Consider the following 14,173-nt stretch of genomic DNA (forward strand, 5'->3'; position numbering starts at 1 on the left):
GAAATGTTTTTCTATTTCAATGACCTATTTTTTGGGTTATCTTCCAATGCAACTAAATTATTTTTGCATATTGTAAATTGTTAAATCAACTTACAATTATTTATGTAGCAGTTATATGTCTATTTTGCTTTTGAAGTAATGAAAATCTCCTCTAATAACTTAGAAAATTGTGTTAAATATATGTGTATGTGTTTTATACGAATGTTGTATCCAACTGCATCCATATTGGGGGTCTTAAAAATAGTTGTATATGTATCCGATACCTGATACCGTATCTATATTTGTATCCATATCCATGTCCATGCTATTAAAGTTTGATCAGATTTAGAGGTTATAGTATTTTTAAATTTTTCTATATAATATGTTGATCACAATGTCTCTATAATTTCTTCTTGGATATATATTAATATCAATGTAATATGAATATATATCAATCTGCAGAATTCTTAATATCAATATTAATAAGGAGATGCAATGCATATCGGAACTGTATATATAATGCTGCCAATATATCCTTGATCCAACGATTCCAATATATATATATATATATATATATATATATATATATATATATATATATATATATATATATATATATATATATATATATATATATATATATATATATATATATATATTGTTGAGACTTGTTTAGCACTTATCGATTTCGGTACCTCCCAAGTCATATTGGATCGAATATAAATATTAATGAGTGGAGACATGTCTCCAAAGGGACATGTCTCTACGCGGACATAGTCCACGTAGAGACATGTCTCTACGTAGACATGTTTGTCCATTGAACACAAACTAATGTTAATCAACGTGTGTTAGCTGTTAATACTAATATCGATTCATATTGTAATTTTAACCAAGGTCGATACTCATTATCGAACCATAATGACATCAATGCAACATTAGTATATATGGTATCGGTATCATAGGATGCTATCATTGATAGCATAGTATGATATCGATATCAGCAATGTGGATATCGATACTCAATATTGATGTATGTCTAAATTAATGTCAACAATGTGATTAGTATTAACAGCATGATTAACATTAATGATATGAACAAAATTAACAGCATGATTAATAATAGTTATATTTCAATCATGTAAATGATAACCAATAATCATAGCAGAATACAGAAGAAGGATAGAGATCAAATGCTCAAGGCCAGTAGGCCGCTTATGCATTTGATTTCATCAATAGGAATAATCCGATCAAAGCTACAATTCATTAACACTCCCTCTTAGCTAGGGAGGATGATTACTATCCTCATGTAAACACAATAGATCCATATATTGTGTGGGAGGGATATCACCTCAATGTGATATTAGGAGTTATGGCATATCCACGAATATCAAGTCTAATGATATCCACCATAAATGATGTCACCTCATGGTAACATCAGGAGTAATGGCATGTCCACGAATATCAAGTCACATGATATTCACCATACTCACAATATCCTTTCTGGTATGTGCACTAGCATCAAGTCACATGATGCCTACCAAAAGAATATTTGCTCATGGCATATCCACAGATATTACGTCACATAATATCCACCATGAAATATCTCAGTAATATAACTCATTGTGGTTACTCACCACTCAGTTAATATCACTTAAGAAATATGAACTATCATGACATGTCCACGGATATCAAGTCACATGATATCCATCATGATAGTAAGGTTTAACTATTGTAAAGTCGTCACCTTACAACAGTAACCATAAGAACAAATGTACATCATTGAAAGACCATCACCTTTCAAGATGTTCACAGGGGCCCATGAAGTCATGTAATCACACACATGACAAAAGAGTTTACACATTAAACATCTTTCAAATATATTAGTACAATAAATTTATATTGTTGAGACTCAATCTCAGATAAGTTTACATTTCTACCATACCAAGCTTACCTCTAAAGTATTCCACCTTAGTTTTGGAGAGAGGTTTGGTGAGAATGTTTGTTGTTTGTTCACCTGTACTAATATATCTCAATTGAATAACATTTCTCTCCACCATGTCTCTAACATAATGGTAAGGGATCTCAATGTGCTTTGATCTGTCATGGAACGCTGGATTCACTGAAAGCTTTATACAACTTTGGTTATCACAGTGGACGATCGTAGGATCCAAGGATTGTCCAAACAATCCTACAAGAAGTTTTCTTAACCACACGCTTCTCGAGCTCCCATAGATGCTGCAATGTACTCGGCTTCAGTGGAACTCTGTGCAACTAAAGATTGCTTCCTGTTGAACTAGGAAATCATGGTTGATCCTAAGCTGGAGCAACACCCCGAAGTACTCTTACGATCAACTACACTTCTAGCCCAATCTGAATCAGTATATCCATGCAGATTTAGATCTACATTATTATATCTTAATCCATATTCAATTGTGCCACGCAAGTATCTCAGAATATGTTTTGCTGCAACTAAGTGTAAATGTCTTGGTTCACACATAAACTGACTGAGTGCATTTGTTGCATAACAAATATCTAGTCTGGTGTTGACCAAGTACATCAAGGACCCAATTATCTATCGGTAGAGAGTGGAATTTACTAATTCTTAGTTTGTTGCCGCTTCTTTTAACTTATGTAGATTTGTCTCCATGGGTGTAGACATTGTTTTACAATCCATCATTCCGAACCTTTTCAAAATGTCAATAGTGTATTTTCCTTGATTTAGGATAATACCATCAGCCTGTTGCCATACTTCTAAACCAAGAAAATAGTGTAGAAGACCCAAGTCCTTCACGTCAAATTCAGATGCTAGGTCTTGTTTACACTTGGTGATGAGATGGTCTTCTCTTGTAATCAACAAGTCATCAACATAAAGAATGAGAATCAACATGTCACCATTTATTACTTTGAAGTAAAGGTTCGAATCTGTATCATTCTTGGAGAAACCTAATCCTGAAAGATAGTTGTCTATCCTCCCATAACAGGCTCGAGGAGCCTGTTTAAGACCATATAGAGCCTTATTTAATTTGCAAACATGAGAACCATTTCCATGTACCACAAATCTCTCAAGTTGCTCTAGGTACACTTCCTCTTCTATTATGCCATTAAGAAAAGCAATCTTCACATCCATTTGGTGAATCTTCCATCCCTTTGATGCGGCAATAGCAATCACAGCCCTGACAGAGGTATATCGAGCAACTGGAACAAATGTTTCTTCATAATCAATTCCCTCCTTTTGTGAAAAACCTCTGGCAACAAACCTTGCTTTATATTTTTCAATGCTCCCATTTGTAGCATGTTTGATTTTGAAGAGCCATTTAGATGAAACTACTGATTTGTCTTTTGGTCTAGGTACAATGTCCCAAACATTGTTCTTAAGTATAGATTGGTATTCTTCTGTCATGGCATCTTTCCAAACTTGATGTTTGAAGGCTTCCTCAACACTAGAAGGTTCTGATTTGATGATTTCACTCATAAGTGCAACATAGCTGGAATATCTATTAGGTCTCTTGCTTTCCTTGAAGGTCCTTTTGGAGCTACATAATTTTCAGCTTCTTGAATCATTTTCCTCACCCATAGAGGTCTTTTACGATTCACAGTAGGGTCTCTAGGCTCGTCAGCAGAATCCATAGGTTCATTGTGATTATTATCTTCTATAGGTTCATGTGTCTCCCTCTGAATCTCAGAAGAGTGATCCTCTTCCATATTTAGAGGAGACTCATCATCAATTTCATTAATGTCTTTAGATCTTTTGAATGCAACATCTTATTCAAATATTACGTCCCTACTTAGTTCAATTAATTTTGTCCAAGGATATAAATTCTATAGGCTTTAGATGATTCGATGTAGCCAACAAATATTCCCTTTTTTCCCTGAGGGTTCTAGCTTAGATCTTTTCTCTTTGGGTATGTGGATGTAAACGAGACAACCAAAGATTCTAAAATGACTTATGTCAGGTTTTATCCCTGTAAATGCTTCTTCAGGGGTTTTGTTATCTAGAAGGGAGTGAGGACATCTATTTTGAATGTAAACAACAGTACTAGAGGCTTCAGCCCAAAAGGAGGTATGAAGGTTTTGGTCATGCATCATAGCTTTGGCTACTTCTACAATAGTTCTATTTTTCCTTTCTGCTACCCCATTTTGTTGAGGGTTGTAAGGAACAGTGAACTCCCTCTTAATCCCAACATTATTACAAAAGTCTTTGAAGTTATCATAAATGTATTCCCCCCCATTATCTGACCTTAGGGTTTTGATTCTTTTGCCTGACATATTCTCTACTAGAGCCTTGAATTCCTTAAATCTTATAAGGACTTCATTAGACTCTTTACATTTCAAAAAATACATCCATGTTTTCCTAGAGTACTCATCTACAAAAATAACATAGTACAAAAATCCTCCTAAAGAGGTTACAGTCATAGGTCCACATAAATTTGTATGAATGAGTTCTAATACATTTTTATATTTACTTTCACTACTATGAAAGGTGCCCTTTGTGTTCTTTCCTAAGGCACACCCTTTGCAAGTTCCTTCATGATCTCGTTTTAGTTTAGGTAAGCCTGTCACAATTTTCTCTATTGAAGGCAACGCCCGAAAGTGAAGATGCCCTAATCTTCTATGCCATATCTCACTTGTAGTAGAAGATTCATGAATTAAGGCTTGAAAAGGAGTGCAAAGTTTGTATAGGCATCCATGTCGAATTCCTATGGTGTGAGCTTTCTTTATATTTGAGTTCTTAGGCCATGCAGGAACTTTACCATCCATGAAAGTAATTCAGTATCCTTTGTCTTCAAGGGCTGAAATGGAACCAAATTTCGCTTGATACCCGGCACAAACAATATACCTTTCAGTTGAAGAGAGATGCCTGATTTTAGTTGAATAGTGCAGGTTCCGATTCCTTTCACAGGGTATTTGGAATCATCTCCAATGGTGACTTCTTCATCTGAATTTTCCACTAGGCTATCAAATGTTCTCTAAATCCTATTATATGTCGGGATGCTCCACCGTCTATGACCCAAGTATTAAGGTTGGTAGATACTTGGCTTGATAGGGCTGAATAAAATCAAGTCTTTCAGAGTCCTTATCTGAGCTTGTTTTACTAACTTCTGCTAGGGAGGTTTGAGGCTTAGGCCTATCCGGACACTTCATTGCAAGGTGTTCATATCTGTCACACCTAAAGCATTGTACTTTAGACATGTCCCTTTTTCTCTTGAATGAGCATTTTCCATGGGAGTCCTTTCCTTTCTTCCGTTTGAAGTTGCCTTTCTTCCCTTTCTTATGAGAATTAGAATTTAAGACTTGAATCTCTTCATTTGAGATGTTTAATCCAATTCCTCTAGTTATCAGCCTTGACTCTTCTTGAATGCAGTCGGTTTTTAAACGATCAAACTTAGGAAGTTTAGATCGAGCACTTATCCCTTGTATGAATGCTTCCCATGATGTAGGGAGTTTGTTGAGAGCCAGCATTGTTAACTCCTTGCTATCAATTATGTGTCCAATGGTGGATAGCTGATCTCTTAACTCTGTTATCCTCAAGAAGTAAGACGTGATGGTTTCTCCCTTGTTCATCTTGACATGGTGGAGTTGCTGTTTTAGAGAAAGAGCCCTGCTGGTATTATTTATTTCATACATGTTCTCTAGAGTTGTGAACATTTGATATGTTGTATCTAGTTTGGATATGATTGGAACTATGTGATCCTTCACTGCATCCACTAGTATCTTTATAGCCTTGGTATTGCCTTCTCCACAAATGCGTTCAAATCATGTTCTCTTAGTGCAAGCATGATTCTAAATTTCCAAGATACAAAATTTGCAGCTCCTTCAAGTCAGTCCTCAACTCTAACACCATTCACCATTTTGCTTAATATAAAATTCTAGAGAATTTAATGGTGGTTAGTTTGCCTCTCTTTATCAATCTGATCGGATCTTCCTTATGCTAGCTCTGATACCATGTTAAAGTTTGATCAAATTTAGAGGTTATAGTATTTTTAATTTTTTCTATATAATATGTTGATCACAATGTCTCTATAATTTCTTCTTAGATATATATTAATATCAATGTAATATGAATATATATCAATCTGCAGAATTCTTAATATCAATATTAATAAGGAGATGCTTCAATACAATGAGATTGCAATGCAGATCAGAACTGTATATATAATGCTGTCGATATATCCTTGATCCAAAGATTCCAAAATATATATATATTGCTGAGACTTGTTTAGCACTTATCGATTTCGGTACCTCCCAAGTCATATTGGATCGAATATAAATATTAACGAGTGGAGACATGTCTCCGTAGGGACATGTCTCTATGCGGACATAGTCCACATAGAGACATGTCTCTACGTAGACATGTCTGTCCACTGAACACAAACTAATGTTAATCAACGTGTGTTGGCTGTTAATTATCATCGATACTAATATCGATTCATATTGTAATTTTAACCAAGGTCGATACTCATTATCGAACTGTAATGACATCAATGCAACATTAATATATATGATATTGGTATCGTAGTATGCTATCATTGATAGCATAGTATGATATTGATATCAGCAATGTGGATATCGATACTCAATATCAATGTATGTCTAAATTAATATCAACAATGTATAGGAATAATCCGATCGAAGCTACAATTCATTAACACATGCAACTTTGATTTTATGTGCATTGGCCTTCCAAAATCCTTTGCATAGTTGGAGAGACAAGTTTTAAAGATCTTCATGAATTTTTCATTTATGGTGCAAAGTAAGGTGGTAGTCATGTCATCCCCTCTTATTTTGAGTCTTCATAGATTTTGGGGACCAAGATCCTCTATATGGGGGGAGTGCCATCTAAAACTCAGTTAAGTCAAACTCCAACACCATGATAATGGTCATTAGTCAAAGGACAAATGTTGTAGGGTCCAAAACACTACTTTGGTGGTACCCAAAGTTGAAGGTTCTTAAATACTTAGATTCATCTTGAAACTTTATGCAATTTAAAAAAACAAAACACCTCATGTTGAGTTCGTATTTAAGAGTTATGGCTTCCAAAAGTAAGAGGGCAAATATTTCAAAAAAGTGGTGGTTTTCTTTCAATCAAGAATAGTTTTGTTTTAACCCCTATTAAAAATCAGCAATTTTACAATCACTCAACCTAGAAAGTGGTAGTTTCCTAATCATCTCCACTGGACAGTGGAGAAAGTGGTGATTTTATAATTCCCTACTAGTAAAAATTAATTGAATAATACTCATATTGGAAAGTAGTAGTTTCATAATCATCAAAAAAAAAGCCTATGACATTCTAAATTGTGTACTTTTTGACTTCCTAGCATAATTTCATCTTCTATTCCAGCTTGTGTAAGCATATCGATTAATGTTGTAAATGCATTCTAAAAATTAATGAGTGGAATTAAAGTAAATTCCAAATGTGTCCAAGTGCACAAGTAGAATGTATTCAGGACAAAATTAAGAAAGAGCGTTAAAGAGCTAAAAGCTTTTGCAAGTGATTTTGGGGATTGAACATTGTTTTTTTACATTGGTTGTGTAGTCAAGAGGCCTAAGATTGTACTTATCATTGCCAATAACAGAAAGATACTAGAAAGAAAATTATTTCCTCAATTTTGTTGGACTTTTTTCCCAAAATTCAGGTTCTCAATCCATGTGCATTCATTTGGTTTATTGTTTTCTCTCATTCTCCTCTCAAATTCATTTTAAATAACTTACCTAAACATGCCATTAATTATTTCAATTAAAATCTAAATGTTGATGACTATTGTATGGTCTAATCATAGAACCCAAAATGTTAATAACTATTATAATGTCTAACTACAATAGTTTAAGGATAAAACCCCTAGATGACATGAAATGGAAAGTGTGTACATTTGTCTTAACGAATCTGATGGCTCACAATGATCACATGAATTTCCATCAAGCATGACAAAAGGTGATGATAAATAGTTGATTGCATTACCCATGGCTATGAATGTTATACCCATTTTTTATTATAGGCCTACAAATACACTTTCTACATGATTAGACACTAATACTCATAGGGTTTTTAATCATGATTAATACTACAAGGACTACTGTTTGCCTATGTCATTCCTAACATAACTATGATGTCTCAAACCCTTTCAAAAACACTTAAAACAAGAAAAAAAATCTAACCCTTTATGGGGGCACATGGCCTGGATTCATTTTTTTGTTTTCATTATTTATCATTTACATCATTGCAATTTACTTTTTGCAAGCAGAGAGGATAAAAAAACATGACACACTAAGGGCACTACCCTCAAACCCCACAAAGCGCATTGCCCCTCAACCTTGTTGCAGGCTCCCGTCCTCATAACCTACTCTAGTTCTGGAAAAAAAAAAAAATCCAATTATATCTAAATAATAAGTTCTATTTATACTTTTAGTTTACCAAGTCAATTCCAATTCCAAGTAATGCTACTATGATACAAACCGTAGATCCAAGTTTTCCTAAGTTTTCCTTTTTGAAACAAATTTATGTATTATAAACTTGCTGCTCACCAAGACCAAGTAATTAACGAGTTTAGGCCTCTAACTTGCACCATTCTAAGTATTAAACTAGCAAGACACACAATAGAAAGTTTGATGCAGTTTGCACACCATTTTTGCTTTCTAGCCCCTACATGCCCACAACTCAAGCTCACACCAGCATTTGAGTATTCTTGAGTGAATTGGAGTGATTTTCATTTTATAGTGTATTTGAAGAGCAAATTTTAGGGACTAGCCTGTCTCCCAAATTTTCCACGTGAATAGAAAAGAGGAAATTGTAAGTTCCTATAATTTGTAACTTGCACAGATACGCAATTTATGATAATGCTTTTCAATGAAAATCATCATAAATTCGTATCAGTTATCAATGGGCTGTTATATTTGCACGTTGATGCAAAAATGTATGTATTCAAAATTTCAAATATAATAGAAAACACTTTTCCAATATATTATTGCCCCACTTGATACATTTTGTAATTGTCCTTAGAATAAAATTTATATTTTTTAACTTCGTTACCCGGGGACGCGTCCCCAGTATTTTTTTCAGGCATCCCCGTCCCAGAGACGTCCCGGGGACAGGGGACTCCTAGGGGACGTCCCCATAAATTCTGCATATTGACAGTGAATTTTGACAATGAATTATATAAGCAATTTGACCTTGACTCTCAATTTAACACAAATTTGGCATAAGAACTCTGCTAGTTCTTATATGTTAAGGTTCTATAATGTATATGTGCATGCTTTATCCATGTTTTCATATGCATATTTAAATTTCCCTATAAATTTTACTTTTTCCTATTTTTATATAGCTGTCCCCTTTGCCGTCCCCTAGCTGTCCCCAAAATTGGCAAAAAAAACCACCGTCCCGGAAACGCGTACCCCCGTCCCCTGTCGTCCCCGTCCCAGAAACTCAGGGTAACATAGTTTTTTAAGAAATTTAAGACTAAGCATTTTTTTCAAGTTCCTGAGTTTTGTCAAGTCTGAAAAATTTTAGCCTTGAATGTCCTAGTCGAGTCTAAGTGAACTATTATGTGCTTTTCTGTCACCCACAATCCCCCAAATCTAAATTTTTTCCATCCACAAAACTTCATCTCCCCACCTCAGAAACTTGAAGAAACACTAGTTAGTACTATCTGTGAGATAAAGACATAACAAAAAGCTAATCAAGTGCAAATACTTGAAAAAATTTGATAAGGAGAAAAATTAAATTATCTTATTGTACTTTTTGTAATTATTTGGAAGAATGCAAAAATTTTCTCCTTTGAACTCCAAATAAATAAATAAACATTCACACTTTGACCAGACCAACGTGTAAGCATTGGGTTATTAACTTATCATGCTTACTATGATACACACCCTATTATCACCATTCCTATCTTGACATGGCCAACCCAATTTAGCATAAGCATACTTCTGTAATCTCATCGCCAGTGAGAGGGCTTGAAAACATGAAATGGGATATGCTTAAGTGCCCAAATTCAAATTTCCATGTGACTTTTAACACATTCAAATGGCATAAGCATAATTTTTAATATTAAAAGGATTAAGCGCATATGAAGGCATTTAATGGGATGATTATAAGTGCCCAGATTCAAATCCACATGCTTATGCAACTTTTGATGACAATGCCCATACTTATGAGACTCTTGCTAGCAATGCTCAGATTCATATGTGAATGAAAAATGGGATGAGAATAACCTTCTAATCTTACCAAGAGTAAAAGGGCTTGCAGATGTGAAATGGGATGACCATAACTACCTAGATTCAAATGTCCATGAGATGTCAAAAAATGGAATGAGTATAATACTTTAGTCTCAACATTGAGAAGGCTTGAAGGTAGGAAATGGTAAGAGCCCAAATTTGAAAGCACATACTTGTGAGACCTTTTGTAGCTGAGACCAGATTCAAATGACCATGAAAAAATGTCAAGAACATAATTTTCTAACCTTACCAAGAGTACAAGGGTTTGGAGACATGAAATGGGATGATCATAAGTACTTAAATTCAAGTGTCCATAACACTTTTGTGGCAGAGCCCCAGATTGAAATACCCATGGAATAATGAGCATTCTTTAATCCAGAAATCTTTCCATTCATAGCAGGAAATAAGGTATGAAGTGGGACAATCTCAAGTAACTTGATTCAAGTACCAATACTCACAAGACTTTCAGTAGCCAAGCCCCAGTTGAAATGCCCATGCTCATGAAACTTTCTATGCAGAATACCAATTCAGATTCCCGTATGAAAAAAGGCATGACCATAATTTTCCAATTTTACCAAGGGTAAGAGGGCTTGAAACAAGAAATGCGATAAGAGGACTTGGAGACCCAGATTCAAATATTCTCTGGACTTTTGTGGATGGGCCCCAAATTCAAATGCCCCTGAGACAGATTTTTAAAAAATGGAATAAGCTTAATTATTTAATCTTACCGTTGACAGAAGGGCTTGAAGATATGAAATGGAAAGAGGCTCAAAGAGCTTAAGTGCCTAAATTCAAGTGCTCATGTTCATGAAACTTCTGTAGTGGATCTCAGACTCAAATGCCCCTGAGACAGATTTTAAAAAAGAAAGAGCTTAAGTGCCTAAATTCAAATGCTCATGTTCATGAAACTTTTGTAGCGGATTTCAGACTCAAATGCCCCTGAGACAGATTTTTTAAAAATGGAATGAACTTAATTATTTAATCTTACCGTTGATAGCTTGAAGGTATGAAATGGAAAGAGCTTAAGTGCCTAAATTCAAGTGCTCATGTTCATAAAAAAAAATTTAGCGGATCTCAGACTCAAATGCCCCTGAGACAGATTTTAAAAAAATGAAATGAGCTTAATTATTTAATCTTACCGTTGATAGAAGGGCTTGAAGATATGAAATGGAAAGAGCCTAAATGCCTAAATTCAAGTGCTCATGTGCGTGAACTTTTTGTAGCAGACCTGAGACTCAAATGCCCATGAAAAAATCCCCCAAGCATAATTTTACCTTATCAAGTGTAAGAGGGCTTGTAGACATAAAATGGGTAAGTCCAGAATCAAATGCCCATTTAACTCGGAGAAATGAAGTGAGATAAGCCAAGTGCTCATATTTCAAATGTCCATAAGACTTTGGTGGCAGGGTGGCAGGGTGGCAGCGCTCCAGATTCACATACCAATGCTCACAAGACTTTCTGTAGCCAAGCCCCATATTCAAATGCCCATTGCTCGTGAGATATTCTATGCATAGCACCTATTCAGATTCCCATAAAAAATGGCATGACCATAATTTTCTAATCTTACCAAGCGTAAGTCCAGAATCAAACGCCCATTTAAAAATTCGGAGAAATGAAGTGAGATAAGCCAAGTATATTTCAAATGTCCGTAAGACTTTGGTGGCAGGGTGGCAGCGCTCCAGATTCACATGCCAATGCTCACAAGACTTTCTGTAGCCAAACCCCATATTCAAATGCCCATTGCTCGTGAGATATTCTATGCATAGCACCTAATCAGATTCCCATAAAAAATGGCATAAGCATAATTTTCTAATCTTACCAACCGTAAGAGGGCTTGTAAAAATGAAATGTGATAAGTATAAGAGGACTTGGAGACGTGAAATGGGATAAGCATAAGTATCCAGATTCAAATTCCTCTGAGACACGTTTAAAAAACATGGAATGAGCTTAATTATTTGATCTTACCGTTGATAGAAGGGCGTGAAGCTATGAAATAGAAAGAGCTTAGGTGCCTAAATTCAAGTGCTCATGTTCATGAAACTTTTTGTAGCGGATCTCAGACTCAAAAGCCCCATGAAAAACCCCCATAAGCATCATTTTTACCTTGTCAATTGTAAGAGGGCTTGTAGACATAAAAATGAGATAAGTCCAGAATCAAATGCCCATTAAAAAATTTGCATGAACGTAATTTTAATATTTACCATGAGTAAGAGTAAGCGAGCTCGGAGACTTGAAGTGGGATGAGCATAAGTGCTCATATTTCAAATGTCCATAAGACCTTGGTGGCAGGATGTCAGAGCTCCAGACTCATATGGCCATGAAACATGTTAAAAAAAAATGGAATGGCATAAATCTTTAGGCTCGCAACTGCTTGAAGGGTTTGAAAGGTACGAAACGGAAGGGCTTAAGTACTGAATTCAGATGCCTATGGCACTTCCTTTATTTTTTTGGTGGAGGACGTAGTTTCAAATCTGCATTCAGGAGCACTACATAGGATGAGCTGAAATGCTCACATATAAATCTCCATGAAAGAGAGAAACATCTGTTAGTTTTCCGAAAACCAACCTAAGACTCAAACCTAGGACCTCCCATTTGTTGGTGGGATGTTCTACCACTGAACTATTTCCTTTTACAATCTGTAGTGTAGAGTGGTCCTCCAACAGCATCAAAATTCATAATGCAGTTCTGCCAGGTCGTGAATTCATGACAGTGAATTTAGTTCCCTAATAAACATAAGCTCTGAGTCATATCTACAACCAAACCAAACCCTCTTTCTCATGTAATATGTAAAATGTAATTCGTTAGGAGTTATATTTGCGATATTAAAGCAGAGCTCATCCTGGTTTATTTTATTTTCAAATCCAATGGGCAAGTTAATATATTAAAAGCTATTCAGGTCCGAGGAACTCGAAAACGCCAGAAATGCGTGGAGCATTTAGTTGAGATACTTACCTGAAACGAACCAGAGGATTTTATCGTTGAGCACTTGGGCAATCTTTTTGCTCTGCAAATACCTAAATCACCAAAGCCAAATTATCTTAAAAAAACCGTCAACAGAAGTGAGGTGATCCTTCCATGAATTGAAGATACAAGATAGTTCAAGGGAAATCAAATAAGAATCAATTCAGATTGAGAAAGATAGAAAACATTGACCACCTTTTGAGGCCATGGATGCCAAGTGTCCAGGCTGCCAGGTGGGAGTGGAGAAAAAGGACACCTAAATAAGCATGTGAAGCTCATGACCCCACCAATCATGGGTGATCAGAGGTGAACTAGACTTTGTAGGCTTCGAGATTTACCATTCGTCACAAAAATTATTCCAACGGTCTGATTGTGTCACACGGAAAATATGTAACTTTAAACCTGTATCGCATAAAAACTAGCAATTGCACTTTGGTGTGCAATGGGTACTGAAGAATTGTGGAAGGTCAATTAAAGAAATTTTTGTGGTTTTTTTTATATATGTTTGTGTAGTATCTAGACGAGGTCAATTTGTAGGTCATTTAACAAATAATATTGTTTGTGCAACAAATGTCTCAATGGAGAACTAATAGCTTCAAATCAACTATGCATCCATTACAAATTGCATTTTATAGAGCAAAGTTATGATTTTTTACATTCCATAATTAATCTCAATTTGCACAAATTTTCTTGATTTATGCTTCTTTATTTTAAAGACAATAGTATCTTCATAAAAGGTTGACACTAATAAGAGAGTGGCAACTAATATAATTTATAAGACATGGTATTCTTATGAATTAATGTACCTATCATGTTATATATTTCCATTGTGTAGACCATGAAAATAAAGAATGTCTATTTTTTTTCTTAGATGACCAAATTACTACGTATATACACTTGGGTATGGAGACGGTAGGAACATATTTCAACAAAATTTATGCACTACTTCTAGTTATGACAATGATGGTAATGATGATATCGTTAGTTTTCATTGTGGAGGTAGATGTGCCTAACCCATATTTGA

General features: G+C 35.1%; 1 protein-coding gene across 2 annotated transcripts in view; it reads right to left on the reverse strand.

Annotated features, from left to right (window-relative positions):
* The window catches only part of LOC131075837 (SNF1-related protein kinase regulatory subunit gamma-1-like), a 108,926-nt gene extending 95,423 nt beyond the window's left edge, over positions 1-13,503 (reverse strand). The window contains exons 1-2 of one of the 2 annotated variants that reach the window (XM_058012758.2): positions 13,345-13,503; positions 13,141-13,202 (exon numbers count right to left, since the gene is read on the reverse strand). The gene's annotated coding sequence lies outside the window, so the exon portion shown is untranslated. Of the gene's footprint in view, positions 1-13,140; positions 13,315-13,344 lie in introns of those variants that run through there. The other variant, XM_059218586.1, reaches the window with a different exon arrangement.
* Between the last annotated feature and the right edge of the window lie 670 nt (positions 13,504-14,173).

The sequence above is a fragment of the Cryptomeria japonica genome, chromosome 3, assembly GCF_030272615.1.
Source record: "Cryptomeria japonica chromosome 3, Sugi_1.0, whole genome shotgun sequence".
NCBI classification, from domain to species: Eukaryota; Viridiplantae; Streptophyta; class Pinopsida; order Cupressales; family Cupressaceae; genus Cryptomeria; species Cryptomeria japonica.